This window comes from Oncorhynchus mykiss, chromosome 13 (genome assembly GCF_013265735.2).
Source record: "Oncorhynchus mykiss isolate Arlee chromosome 13, USDA_OmykA_1.1, whole genome shotgun sequence".
Classification (NCBI taxonomy): domain Eukaryota; kingdom Metazoa; phylum Chordata; class Actinopteri; order Salmoniformes; family Salmonidae; genus Oncorhynchus; species Oncorhynchus mykiss.
In genome coordinates this window covers 29,963,559-29,979,627 of record NC_048577.1, presented here as the reverse complement: position 1 = coordinate 29,979,627, position 16,069 = coordinate 29,963,559, and the positions used below count along the sequence as shown (strand labels likewise).

At 41.3% G+C, this 16,069-nt stretch overlaps 1 pseudogene; it reads right to left on the bottom strand.

Moving 5' to 3' along the window:
* The window catches only part of LOC110485133, a 99,924-nt pseudogene that overhangs the window by 58,546 nt on the left and 25,309 nt on the right, over positions 1-16,069 (bottom strand).

Sequence of the window (16,069 nt, the reverse complement as noted above, 5' to 3'; positions counted from 1 at the left end):
AGTGCCTTGCGAAAGTATTCGCCCCCCTTGAACTTTGCAACATTTTCCCACATTTCAGGCTTCAAACATAAAGATATAAAACTGTATTTTTTTGTGAAGAATCAACAACAAGTGGGACACAATCATGAAGTGGAACGATATTTATTGGATATTTCAAAGTTTTTTAACAAATCAAAAACTGAAAAATTGGGCGTGCAAAATTATTCAGCCCCCTTAAGTTAATACTTTGTAGCGCCACCTTTTGCTGCGATTACAGCTGTAAGTCGCTTGGGGTATGTCTCCATCAGTTTTGCACATCGAGAGACTGACATTTTTTCCCATTCCTCCTTGCAAAACAGCTCGAGCTCAGTGAGGTTGGATGGAGAGCATTTGTGAACAGCAGTTTTCAGTTCTTTCCACAGATTCTCGATTGGATTCAGGTCTGGACTTTGACTTGGCCATTCTAACACCTGGATATGTTTATTTTTGAACCATTCCATTGTAGATTTTGCTTTATGTTTTGGATCATTGTCTTGTTGGAAGACAAATCTCCGTCCCAGTCTCAGGTCTTTTGCAGACTCCATCAGGTTTTCTTCCAGAATGGTCCTGTATTTGGCTCCATCCATCTTCCCATCAATTTTAACCATCTTCCCTGTCCCTGCTGAAGAAAAGCAGCCCCAAACCATGATGCTGCCACCACCATGTTTGACAGTGGGGATGGTGTGTTCAGCTGTGTTGCTTTTACGCCAAACATAACGTTTTGCATTGTTGCCAAAAAGTTCAATTTTGGTTTCATCTGACCAGAGCACCTTCTTCCACATGTTTGGTGTGTCTCCCAGGTGGCTTGTGGCAAACTTTAAACAACACTTTTTATGGATATCTTTAAGAAATGGCTTTCTTCTTGCCACTCTTCCATAAAGGCCAGATTTAGGCAATATACGACTGATTGTTGTCCTATGGACAGAGTCTCCCACCTCAACTGTAGATCTCTGCAGTTCATCCAGAGTGATCATGGGCCTCTTGGCTGCATCTCTGATCAGTCTTCTCCTTGTATGAGCTGAAAGTTTAGAGGGACGGCCAGGTCTTGGTAGATTTGCAGTGGACTGATACTCCTTCCATTTCAATATTATCGCTTGCACAGTGCTCCTTGGGATGTTTAAAGCTTGGGAAATCTTTTTGTATCCAAATCCGGCTTTAAACTTCTTCACAACAGTATCTCGGACCTGCCTGGTGTGTTCCTTGTTCTTCATGATGCTCTCTGCGCTTTTAACGGACCTCTGAGACTATCACAGTGCAGATGCATTTATACGGAGACTTGATTACACACAGGTGGATTGTATTTATCATCATTAGTCATTTAGGTCAACATTGGATCATTCAGAGATCCTCACTGAACTTCTGGAGAGAGTTTGCCCAATTTTCAGTTTTTGATTTGTTAAAAAAGTTTGAAATATCCAATAAATGTTGTTCCACTTCATGATTGTGTCCCACTTGTTGTTGATTCTTCACAAAAAAATACAGTTTTATATCTTTATGTTTGAAGCCTGAAATGTGGCAAAAGGTCGCAAAGTTCAAGGGGGCCGAATACTTTCGCAAGACACTGTACGTACATAAACACACATTTATAAACACATACTCACATAAATGTATACAAACTTGAATATGTTTTGTGTACACTACCGGTCAAAAGTTTGTAGAATTTGTAGAATAACAAACATTGAAACAGTGAAGACATCAAAACTATGAAATAACATATATGGAATCATGTAGTAACCAAAAGAGTGTTAAACAAATCAAATATATTTTATATTTGAGATTCTTCAAATAGCCAACCCTTAGCCTTGATGACAGCTTTGCACACCCTTGGCATTCTCTGAAAGAGCTTCATGAGGTAATCACCTGGAATGCATATCAATTAACAGGTGTGCCTTCTTAAAAGTTAATTTGTGGAATTTCTTTCCTTCTCAATGCGTTTTAGACAATCAGTTGTGTTGTGACAAGGTAGGGGTGGTATACAGAAGATAGCCCTATTTGGTAAAGACCAAGTCCATATTATGGCAAGAACAGCTCAAATAAGCAAAGAGAAACAACAGTCCATCATTACTTTAAGATATGAAGGTCAGTCAACACGGAACATTTCAAGAACTTTGAAAGTGCAGTCGCAAGACCCATCAAGATCTATGATGAAACTAGCTCTCATGAGGACCGCCACAGAAATGGAAGACCCAGAGTTACCTCTGCTGCAGAGGATAAGTTCATTAGAGTTACCAGCCTCAGAAATTACAGCCCAAATAAAAGCTTCACAGAGTTCAAGTGACAGATACATAAACATCAACTGTTCAGAGGGGACTGTGTGAATCAGGCCTTCATGGTCGAATTGCTGCAAAGAAACCACTAGCAAAGAACACCAATTTGAAGAGACTTGCTTTGGCCAAGAAACATGAGCAATGGACATTAGACAGGTGGAAATTTGTCCTTTGGTCTGGAGTCCAAATTGGAGATTTTTGTTCCAACCGCCATGTCTTTGTGAGACGCAGAGTGCGAGAACGGATGATCTCTGCATGTGTATTTCCCACCGTAAAACATGGAGGAGGTGTTACGGTGTGGGGGTGCTTTGCTGGTGACACTGTCTGTGATTTACTTAGAATTCAAGGCACACTTAACCAGCATGGCTACCACAGCATTCTGCAGCGATACACCATCCCATCTTGTTTAGGTTAAGTGGGACTATCACTTGTTTTTCAACAGGACAATGACCCAACACAACTCCAGGCTGTGTAAGGGCTATTTTACCAAGGAGGAGAGCGATGGAGTGCTGCATCAGATGACCTGGCCGCCACAATCCCCCAACCTCAACCAAATTGAGATGGTTTGGGAAGAGAGTGAAGGAAAATGCTTTTCCAACAGTCTTGAAGGAGTTTCCACATATGCTAAGCACTTGTTGGCTCAACATATGTGGGAACTCCTTCAAGACTGTTGGAAAAGCATTCCAGGTGAAGCTGGTTGAGAGAATGCCAATAGTGTGCAAAGCTGTCATCAAGGCAAAGGGTGGCAATTTAAAGAATCTCAAATATAATATGTTTTTATTTGTTTAACACATTTTTGGTTACTACATGATTCCATGTGTTATTTCATAGTTTTGATGTCTTCAAACATTGTTATTCTACAATGTAGAAAATAAAGAAAACCCCTTGAATTAGTAGGTGTTCTAAAACTTTGGACCGGTAGTGTATGTCCACAATGAAACACTATAAAAGACTGAAACACTTTAAAAGGAACTTGCTGCTTCTACATGAATAAAATTGCATAAAATGAGTTTGAATTATATGTATTTTTTTATACAGACACACACTTGGACCACCTCACTGAACCACAGCACTCTGACAATACTAGCTGGGAACTTACAGAATGGGCCAAAAAGTAAGCAGACAATTACAAACTGTGCAATAGTCTGCATACTGACCAGATGCGCAGAGATAATGGCTCGGAGGATTGGTTTAGCAGAATCAATGCGTTATTTGTAATCTATGCTAGTCCCTTTTGATGAAGGCATCTGTCAAACCGGCAAAGCTATCGGTGCAAACTTTAAGCTACACACCTCCCAAATGAAGACCATACATCTCAGAATCAATGAGCCGCACGACGTCCAACTACGATCACTGAGGGGAATCAATTCCACAGATCATAATTACACAGGCTGGGAATGTTCAGTTTGGCAGCTTGTCAACACCACCAGAAGGCCAGTGTTTCCCGACACTCAACGCTATTCTAATGCGGGGGGAGTGCGATGGACTTGGAAACTCGGGATATAGAAACCAATAGAAGCTAGGTTTTGGAGGCCTGTCTCCTTGAGGTTGCACTCAAACACATGCACACACACTCACAGATAAGAAATGATCTCAATGACAAGGCAGCAGTAAATAGCCCTTGATTAATAAAACCCGCTGGGGATGCTTGCACTTCGATTTTAGCACTTCTCTCAATACGGGATGCGTGCCGCCCATTTAAACCCCGCACTCTCCATCAGCACTGTTGCTATGTCAGCGCATTTCTCCCAGGCAGAGCTATCGAGTGCAGCTCCACCCGATGCTTCTTCAGAGGGAGAAGCAGGGCACGTTTATTGGTTTTAACGAGAAATGACTGCCCATGAAGCTCTCCCTCGCTTCGATTGGCCCAAGGGACGGAAGGCAGGGCCCGGTTGATTGGCTGAATGGGCGAGAATCACATTTTTTTCCTCTTTTTTTCTCCGACAATGTCCCCTGGGGTTCGTGGACCTGACAGCGTCGATCTGGGCTGACCTTGATCTCTGGCTCGGATCTCAACATCTATAAGCATGTGCGTCATCTCATGCGCGGCGGGACAAACGCTTTGGAGGAGAGAGAGAGAGAGAACAAAGTCACTTTAGTGTGACTGCTGGCTTAATGATGGACGCTCCAGGCCTCATTAAAAAGCTGATCTATTTTTTGTATTATTTTTTTCTACACCTCTCTCTCGCCACTCTTCAATATTTCTACGCCTGTCATTCGCTCGGTGTTCAAAATCTCTTCTGTAGCCTCAATGAGAGATGAAAATAAATATGTATGCTGGCTTATGTAATGGCTCATTAAAATGTATGGAACATGCTGGATATGCAAGGCGAGGGTTGTGAATAGAGTTAGCGCTGCAGCAAAAAAAGCCCTATTAATAAAGTTTACACGGACCCTATGATGAATTAAATATCGGTGGGGGGGTTTTGCGGGTCTTTTTCTGCTTACGGCCTCCTCCCGAAGGAGCGTCCCAGGATTCACTTTCAACAATGACCAAGATCAGATGGCCCTGGTGCTTCCTGTCGTGGTGAGCCTGTCCTTCTCCGGTGACGCAGTGACATTTTCCCAGTACAGGAGGGATTGGAGAGAGGGACTGACTGTGTAGGATACTCTGGGTGAAGTTTCCTCTAGGTACAGATCCAAAATTAGCGTCTCCTGCTCTAATCATAACCTTAAACATTAGTGTGGAAAAGGCTAAACTGACCCAAGATCAGCGTCTAGGGGCATGTAGGACTGGGGGAGACGCCTACTACCGACTGCCATCACCTCTACGTGCTAATACCAAAGTAGTGACTTTGGATAAACTCCTGCACACGTATCTCCTTCTTGCCAGAATGAGTCTTTGGACTCAAAACAATTTATAAATATGTTATATTTAGAACACAAGTGGAAATTTACTGGCTTATTACAGAAATGTAATGTTAGCTGAATTGCTTCAAATTTTTTTAAGTTAAGAACATGGCGTAACAATAACTCAAAAAGTACATTTTTTTATTTTGTCATTCATTTACTCTTATGTATTCTTTTTGATCACAATATTCTACAAATTCATGGAATTAAGTATTTATCTCCAGTTACAAACGAAGGTTAATAATTACATTCTGGTCACTAAGCACTTACATATAGTAACTGTATGGACCAATGGTAGTTTTTAAATTTGGACTATTTAGCAAACAGTAGTGAATTTTTCCTTTCATCCAAGGTGACATGGAATAAAGCAGTGCAATAAGCAATAGGATGCCCCCTTTGGGATGCTCACATACGCTGACAGTAAGCAAGGACCTCATAATATGATCTCATGTTGGCTAATAGAACAGCAAATGTTGGCAAATACCATGGAGGACTGGAAGCCATCAGGGTTGTGCTCATTAGGCACCAAACGGAAGAAAACGGAATTAAACGGAAACGCTCATTTTGGTTTTCCGTTGCAAAATGTTTTTAAACTTTTCCAGTTGCATGCCCTAATGAACAGGATCCAGATTTGGGGGAGGGGGCCTTGTGCAAACAGATTGGCTGCGTTGCAATGTATTGGAGCAGTTACAAAGATCTTGGCAGCCTCTAACCCAGATTATTGGACTGTACATGGACATCACGAAGCACAAGATGAAGATCAAGCCTGGCAGCCAGCCAAAATTAAAATGTATTTATGACCGAGATGCCATTTGAAAATCAAACACAGATTAGAACAAATTGGAACAAGTCAAAAAAGCACATATTAAATGACTTATTTGAATTCTGCACAGCATGCCACTAAAGCGAGATAAGCCAATGAGTTCCCAGCAAACTGTTGCTAGGGTATATTAGTTGGGCTTGCATTGAAAGCATCTTTGGGAAACAGTTTTACATTTGAGATTGAAACAGACTGGCAGATATAACAAGGTGCTGAATATGGTGTCTTTCGTTGGTTAACTGTGACATGTTAACATGACACGCTCACCCATTAATTTGTCTTTTTTTTTTTATAACCCTTTTTCCTCCCCAATTTCATGGTATCCAATTGGTAGTTACAGTCTTGTCTCATCACTGCAACTCCCGTACAGACGAGAGAGAGAGAGAGTACACCTGGCGACCGTGTCACCGGCCCGCCACAGGAGTCGCTAGTGCGCGATGGGACAATGACATCCCTGCAGGCCAAACCCTCCCCTAACCCGGACGATGCTGGGCCAATTATGCGCCGCTCCATGGTCACAGACGGCATGCGACAGAGCCTGGACTCTAACCCAGAATCTCTAGTGGCACAGCTAGCACAGCAATGCAATGTTTTAGACCATTGCGCCACTCGGGTTGGCCCCAGCCGCTCACCCTTGGGTGTGTCTGTGTGTTAGTCCACTCCACACACTATGATAGTTAATCACTCTGCCTATGTCTAGGCTACATAGGTTTCCATGGTCCTGGCATTGGCGACACAGCTCGAGCCATCGACCCTGTCACCAAGAAACACACTCATGGACACCATGGCTACATCTGTCAAGAGTGCTAGTTGCCCTGGCCGTGATGCGTACTGACAAGCACCTCCATGTCACTCCACGCTGTCACAGTGGATTGTGGCACCTTCCCTTCGTCATGCAGTGCTGTTGGCATTTTAAGGAGATAGGGGAAAACCTTGGCCACATTAATTTTAGATGGGGTTCCTGCAGTGCGTTAGCGTGAATGGCTAATAAGAGACCTCCGGGCCGAAATCGACTGCATGTGGTCCACCTGATAAATCTGGGAAGACACACACTCTCTCTCTTTAAAGCTTCTGACCCCTTTCCAGCTCCAATTGTCACTGTCAATCTAGCAAACCATCAAAGCCCTGTCTGGTGCATTCTCTACCTCTAATGTACTGTAAGAAGAAAATAAAGCATTTAACCCATAGACATCCGCAAAGGGAAGTTCAAACAACATCAGAAACCCCATTTTGGACGTTGTCTTAAGCGTGTGGATGTGTCACAAATAATAAGTCCACTATTTTTAACCAGAGCCCAATGGGCCCTGGTCAAAAGTAGTTCACTATATAGGGAATAGTCATTAGAGACGCAACCTTGAAGTGACTGGTATTCCCAACAGCTTCACAGTACAGTGTTCTTTTATGATAAACTGACTCACACACCTAACATTGATGGTCTTTCATAAAGGGGGCCTTGAAAAAAGTGCCTTGAGCGACTACATGCAGAGGGCAAAATACACTCCTATTGGCCTATTGATTTGATTGATGCCTCGCACGTCCCTCGGCGCCAGTCCTGCGTGTTAACTCCATCGTCACACAGGCCTCTGCATAGAAGATCATGTGATGTTGTATAGAATATGGTTCTATGGAACTCATTAATGAACATTTAAAGATATGGGGCATATCATTTGTATTAGAATCCACACCCTTTTAAGATTAAAGGGATAGTTCACCCAAATTACTTATTTGATTCCTTACCCTGAATGCAGTCTATGCCATGGACAATGAGACTCTGTAAGAACTGCTCACAAGGTAAGGCTACAAATATGTAATTTTGTAATTTGGCTTACTATCCCTTTATATAAATAAAACATGGTTTACTGTCAGCTGTGGATGATAACACAACTGACACAAATCAAAGGTTAGAAATGACCATGGCATGAGCACAACCTAAAAATATGCCACAAATAAACCCCAAATCAATTCCTGTTATTGTAGAATTATGCAGTGTCCTTACAAGAATAGACACACAAATGGAGGGAGAGGGAAGTTGCAGCAAATCAATAGTGCCTGTTAAAGTTAAAAGTACTACAACAGAGGTCCCACAGTCCAAAAGCCTTGCAGAAATACTCTAGTCTTGAGTGTCTATACTAAATCTTCCTCCTCAAATGGCACCCTATTCCCTATGTAGTGCACGATTTTTTCTAAAAAAGGGAATAGGGTGCCATTTAGGACACACCCCAAAAGCAAGGCAGGAGCTGTCACAGCGGATATGGTAAAGAGGTGGTTTGACATTAAAAGGAGAGGATTGGGTGAGTCAGGGGGCGGTTCAATGCTGACTGACCCCTCAACCTTCCGCCCAAGAATAGCTTTGGTTGTTGAAGAACACACTCACGTACAAGGACAACAACACATACGGCCACACATGCACACAAAATTATGAAAGTCAACATTGGATAACTACAGATGTAGGAACTTCATTTGAGCCAGTTTGCTACAGCAGAAAAATAATCCTGCAGCAACAGGAAATGTATTTTTTTTAAGTGGATTATATTTAATGAACATTTTCATAGGGTTGATACATTTTTTGTAATGGAAAATTAAGTCAAATGTCAAAGTGGAAATTACAAACTTCAGAAGCTTTTTTAAAAACCTCAAATACACCACACGTTTTAAATGTCTTGTACTGTAAGAATGTACTCTAGCAACAGGGTATTCAAATCAAGATCCTATTCTGTACTGTATATTTAACGGACTGCCTGAAAGTTGAATAGTACTGTCAAATCTGAACAAAGAAGTATGCAAACAAGCAAACACCAGCAACGAACGATATTAGTGGTCATATACACACACACGTGTGCTTCGCAAAAGCAGAGGCTGCTTCCTGTCTGAAATCTTTACCATCCGCAACATCAGAACATCAGACCCCACAAGCCTCAGGCTGCATATCTGTACACACACGGATGCACGTACGCACAGATAACCGCACACATGCCCGTACACACAAAGTCCATCAAGCCTACCACCTGCTGACTGTCAGTCTAACAAGCCAAACTCAAAGTGAATCCCTGTTGATTCATAGAAAGAAAAAGTAAGTAAACATTTCTTTAGTCGAGCCTAGCCTACACCCATCAGTTCCCACCCCCTGGGTTGATTCGACTATAGCAGCAACAGTTAACTGTAAAATTATTATGAAAGTCGACTAAGACCAAAATGTTAATAAGATGTATTGAATCGTTGTTTGATTCGGATTCTAATAGCACCATACCTATTAGAGTCAGTAAAATACAATATCATATGACTGTACAGAATGAGATGTTCTAAACTCCACATTAACCCCTAGCCACCCATTTGTAGATCTGAAATAATTGGATTGGATTGGATAGGTATAAGCAATAAGGTAATAGCTCCACTTTGTCGTCAAATGTTTTCATGATATTGCTTATACAGTGCCTTGTGAAAGTATTTGGCCCCCTTGAACTTTGCGACTTTTTGCCACATTTCAGGCTTCAAACATAAAGATATAAAACTGTCTTTTTTTGTGAAGAATCAACAACAAGTGGGACACAATCATGAAGTGGAACGACATTTATTGGATATTTCAAACTTTTTTAACAAATCAAAAACGGAAAAATTGGGCGTGCATAATTATTCAGCCCTTTACTTTCAGTGCAGCAAACTCTCTCCAGAAGTTCAGTGAGGATTTCTGAATGATCCAATGTTGACCTAAATGACTAATGATGATAAATACAATCCACCTGTGTGTAATCAAGTCTCCGTATAAATGCACCTGCACTGTGATAGTCTCAGAGGTCCGTTAAAAGCGCAGAGAGCATCATGAAGAACAAGGAACACACCAGGCAGGTCCGAGATACTGTTGTGAAGTTTAAAGCCGGATTTGGATACAAAAAGATTTCCCAAGCTTTAAACATCCCAAGGAGTACCGTGCAAGCGATAATATTGAAATGGAAGGAGTATCAGACCACTGCAAATCTACCAAGACCTGGCCGTCCCTCTAAACTTTCAGCTCATACAAGGAGAAGACTGATCAGAGATGCAGCCAAGAGGCCCATAATCACTCTGGATGAACTGCAGAGATCTACAGCTGAGGTGGGAGACTCTGTCCATAGGACAACAATCAGTCGTATATTGCACAAATCTGGCCTTTATGGAAGAGTGGCAAGAAGAAAGCCATTTCTTAAAGATATCCATAAAAAGTGTTGTTTAAAGTTTGCCACAAGCCACCTGGGAGACACACCAAACATGTGGAAGAAGGTGCTCTGGTCAGATGAAACCAAAATTGAACTTTTTGGCAACAATGCAAAACATTATGTTTGGCGTAAAAGCAACACAGCTCATCACCCTGAACACACAATCCCCACTGTCAAACATGGTGGTTGCAGCATCATGGTTTGGGCCTGCTTTTCTTCAGCAGGGACAGGGAAGATGGTTAAAATTGATGGGAAGATGGATGGAGCCAAATACAGGACCATTCTGGAAGAAAACCTGATGGAGTCTGCAAAAGACCTGAGACTGGGACGGAGATTTGTCTTCCAACAAGACAATGATCCAAAACATAAAGCAAAATCTACAATGGAATGGTTCAAAAATAAACATATCCAGGTGTTAGAATGGCCAAGTCAAAGTCCAGACCTGAATCCAATCGAGAATCTGTGGAAAGAACTGAAAACTGCTCTTCACAAATGCTCTCCATCCAACCTCACTGAGCTCGAGCTGTTTTGCAAGGAGGAATGGGAAAAAATGTCAGTCTCTCGATGTGCAAAACTGATAGAGACATACCCCAAGCGACTTACAGCTGTAATCACAGCAAAAGGTGGCGCTACAAAGTATTAACTTAAGGGGGCTGAATAATTTTGCACGCCCAATTTTTCAGTTTTTGATTTGTTAAAAAAGTTTGAAATATCCAATAAATGTCGTTCCACTTCATGATTGTGTCCCACTTGTTGTTGATTCTTCACAAAAAAATACAGTTTTATATCTTTATGTTTGAAGCCTGAAATGTGGCAAAAGGTCGCAAAGTTCAACGGGGCCAAATACTTTCGCAAGGCACTGTATGTATCCGAACCTTTCAGATTTTGTATTAAGAGGTGTTAGGGCTATCGGTTGATTTGGAATTAGTGTTATACGTAGCTCAAAAGTAGGGATGCACGATAGAGGTCAACAGATTAATCAGGGCCGATTTCAAGTTTTCATAACAATCGGTAATAGGCATTTTTGGTCACCGATTATGGCCGATTACATTGCACTCCACGAGGAGACTGCGTGGCAGGCTGACTACCCGTTACGCGAGTGCAGCAAGGGAGCCAAGTTAAGTTGCTAGCTAGCATTAAACGTATCTTATAAAAACCAATCAATCTTAACATAATCACTAGTTAACTACACATGGTTGATGATATTGCGAGTTCATCTAGCTTGTCCTGCATTGCATATAATCGATGTGGTGCCTGTTAATGTTTCATCGAATCACAGCCTACTTCGCCAAACGGATGATGATTTAACAAGCGCATTCGCAAAAAAAGTACTGTCGTTGCACCAATGTGTACCTAACCATAAACATCAATGCCTTTCTTAAAATCAATACACAATTATATATTTTTAAACCAGCATATTTAGTTAATATTGCCTGCTAACATGAATTTCTTTTAACTAGGGAAATTGCGTCACTTTTCTTGCGTTCTGTGCAAGCAGAGTCAGGGTATGCAAACGGTGTGAAGACCATTTCTTCTTAACAAAGACCGTAATTTGGCAGAATTGTACATAATTATGACATAACCATTGAAGGTTGTGCAATGTAACAGCAATATTTAGAGTTCGGGATGCCACCCGTTAGATAAAATACAGAACGGTTCCGTATTTCACTGAAGGAAAATGTTTTTTTCCCCCCCGAAATGATCGTTTCCAGATTTGACCATATTAATGACCTAAGGCTCATATTTCTGTGTGTTTATAATTAAGTCTACGATTTGATATTTGATAGAGCAGTCTGACTGAGCGGTGGAAGGCAGCAGCAGGCTCGTAAGCATTCATTCAAACAGCACATTCCTGCATTTTCCAGCATCTCTTGCTGTTTATGACTTCAAGCCTATCAACTCCCGAGATTAGGCTGGCAATAGTATAGTGCCTATAAGAACATCCAATTGTCAAAGGTTAATGAAATACAAATGGTATAGAGAGAACTAGTCCTATATAACTACAATCTAAAACTTCTTACCTAGGAATATTGAAGACTCATGTTAAAAGGAACCACTGGCTTTCATATGTTCTCATGTTCTGAGCAAGGAACTTAAACATTAGCTTTTTACATGGCAAATATTGCACTTTTACTTTCCTCTCCAACACTTTGTTTATGCATTATTTAAACCAAATTGAACAAGTTTCATTATTTATTTGAGACTAAATAGATTTTATTGATGGATTATATTAAGTTTGACACTTTTATTTTTTCAGTATTGTTGTAATTGTCATTATTACAAATATATATATAAAAATTGGCCAATTAATCGGTATGGGCCTTTTTTTGGGGGGTCCTCCAATAATCGGTATCGGCTTTGAAAAATCATAATCGGTCGACCTCTAATGCACAATATATCGGTGAACTTATCGGAATCGAACGATATTAGCTAAAAATGCCAAAATCGGTATCGGCCCGATGTCTAGTTTAACGCTGATGCTAAAAACCTTGCATACCTATAACGCATATAACGTATGCCGTAATGAGGCCACGTAAAATTTTGCGTTATACATTCCTTACCTGGACCACAATGTCTGCTGTATGGATCAAGCAGTCAACAAGTAATTTGAAAGAGTAAGAACATTTCAGCGAGACAACTCAAAGGCAAAATCCATTAAAGCCAAGATAATGGAATTCAATGCCCCTGACAATCAACCGTTCTCTGTCGTGGGTGATGTTGGCTTTCGCCGACTGGTCGAGCACCGGTACACACTACCAAGTGCAATATTTTTCAGATGTTGCCCTACCGGAGTTACACACTAATAGCATCACTGCTATTAGCGTCACGACAAACATACTGTGGAACGCCGTTTGGGTCTTTACGTGTCAAAAAAGATACAGTAGCACTGTCAAATCTGTACAAAGAAGTCTGCAACAAGCAAATACCGGCAACGAACGATGTGTTTACAATACCGCGTTGGTAATAAAGCATAATTAGTTCGTCCGCAACTTCTGGGGTAGCTAGCTTTAGCTTGGTACCTAGCTAGCACCAATACAACCAGTCTGAAAACAAAGACCAGTAGAAACTGCAGTCATTTTCATTATTCTTAGCAATGATTTAGAAATCCTTGGGAGTAAGTATTCGCTAGGTAGCCACTTGTTGTTCGCCTATTGAAATTAAACTTCAGCTTATGAAAATAAATAGCTAGCTAGCTACTTAACCCTGGGGTTAGGTGCGCAAGACAACTTTACCAGCATCATAGCATATGTATCGATAAATCGTTGTGACATATGAAATAGAGTGACTGTGTAATAACTACGTAACACATTTATGAACGCTTTAAGTTATTATGTGACATGCAGTCATATTCAGGTTTTGATTGGTCAAATAGTGTTATTTGACAAATCAAATAGTGTTATTTGACACGTGTATAATTTTTGACACGCAAAGACCCAAACAGCGTTCCATAGAATTCCTGGTTAATACTGAAACGAATGAACAAATGACCAACAAAACAGTACAGCAAGTAAGTGAAAGAAATGGGTTTTGATTATGTTTTACTGGTAATGGGGACATACGTAAATGCCAACAAAATAACTTTTTAGTCAGTGTAGTGTGTGTGTGTGTGTGTGTGTAACCTTTCTTTAACTAGGCAAGTCAGTTAAGAACAAATTCTTATTTACAATGACGGCCCGGACGACGCTGGGCCAATTGTGCGCCTCCCTATGGGACTCCCAATCCCGTCCAGTTGCCAAAATTCTGGTAATTCTCCCAAAATTCCCAGGTTTTTCCAGATATCCTGGATGGCAGATTCCCGAAATAAGGAATTTGTTAACCCTATTCTGAATATTTTGTGTTAATGCTGGGCTAGAATAAAAACGTGACAAATTATATGGTAGGTATGATGCAGATGCCTTTTACACTAATAAGGCCAGTGTGTGACCTATACAGGATTTAAACCCGCAACTCTACTGTAAACAACATGCTCCAACCAACATAACCACTAATGTTATGCTCTCACTTGGTCATAATATACTGTATGCATATGAACCTGGGGCATTCAGGTGGGCTTCATTTGCATTACACTTTTGTATTTTGCCTAGGGTCTTAAGTCAATTATTCCAAATGTTTAGTGGGTCTCATAAACAGGCACAGTATGACTGGAGAAGTAGAATGGTGGGGGAGAGAAGACTTGAGTCAAATGGAATAATAGGACAGTCTAGCTGATGCTAGATCTGTACGTAGGGGAAACTTAACCCCAGAGTGGGAGAAGAGGGAGGCAAAGATTCTTACCGGGCTCCAGTTTGATGACCTTGATGGCCGCCAGCTCCCCTGTGGTGACGTTCCGAGCCTGGAAGACAAACAAGACAGAGGGGGAGCACATCGACCAGTCTCCAAAAACACACACAGAAAGCCTCGGGCGATCGATGAAGAGCTGACCAAGAGCACACCTTGAGAAGGATGTGTTTTGGAAACGGGGCTCGACCCATAGGTCCAATTCAGACATTTTTATCTGAATATCAAATCATTTCTGGGTAACAATTAAGTACCTTACCGTGATCACTTTTAATTAAAATGGTCAAAAAGAAACAACAATATTTTTTAAGCAAAGAGCAATTTCTCAAGCAAGAATTTTGCGAGGACTGTCGAGGAATGGTCTGAGTTGGGAGAGGAAAACTGAAAACTAGCTGTTACTGGTAAACCGATTTGAAACTCTATTTCTTATTGGTCTATTAAGGTGATGACACCAGGCAGGCAAAAACTCCATCCCACCAAAACAGGCTGGAATTTCACAGTATTATTCCAACCTCATAGTATGGGAATAAATATAAAACACAGGAAATCACGTTTGACTGCACTGGGCCATTAAATAGCTACAGATAAAATGTGCATAGTCATGATGACTTCAGTTTTTTGAGATTCTGGTCTAATGGGACAAATGTGTAGTATTCTGTTGTTTATCCCGACCTGTCTAGTAAGGAATTGTCGGTCTCAAGGAAACTCATGTTTCATGTGTTCAAATCATTATGGATTGAAAACCACCATGTGGTCATTCAGGATCAGGGAATAATCATTTCGATAATATGTGAATTTTATTGTAGAGAAATGCAATAAGCCTACCGTCAATACAAGTTATTACTAGACGGGAAAATCAAAACACAGAAAATAAGCAATCAAACAAGTGTAATGTCAGTATAGAGACAAAGAGGAGTCACAATTCAACGGCTCAGACATGAGTCGAATGTGGCAGGGTCTACAGACAATCACAGATTACAAAAGGAAAACCAGCCCCGTCCTGGACACCGACGTCTTGCTTCCAGACAAACTAAACTTTGCATGCTTTGAGGATAATACAGTGCCACCGACACGACCCGCTGCCAAGGACAGGGGGCTCTCCTCCCCCATGGCCAACGTGAGTAAGACATTTTAACGTGTTAATCCTCGCAAGACTGCCAGCCCAGACGGCATTCCTACCCTCAGAGCATGCGCAGACCAGTTGGCTGGTGTGTTTCTGGATATATTCAATCTCTCCCTGCTGTCCCCACATGCTTCAAGATTGCTAGCATTGTTCCTGTACCCAAGAAGGCAAAGGTAACTGAACTAAATGACTACCGCCCCGTAGTACTCACTTCTGTCATCATGAAATGCTTTGAGAGACTAGTCAAGGATCATATCACCTCCACTTTACCTGTCACCCAGACCCACTTCAATTTGCTTACCGCCCCAATAGGTCCACAGACGACGCAATCGCCATCACACTACCCTGTCCCATCTGGACAAGAGGAATAAATATGTAAGAACGCTGTTCATTGACTAAAGATCAGCATTCAACACTATTGTACCCTCCAAAAATATCTATATCCACAGTAAAACGAGTCCTATATCGACATAACCTGAAAGGTCGCTCAGCAAGGAAGAAGCCACTGCTCCAAAACCGCCAT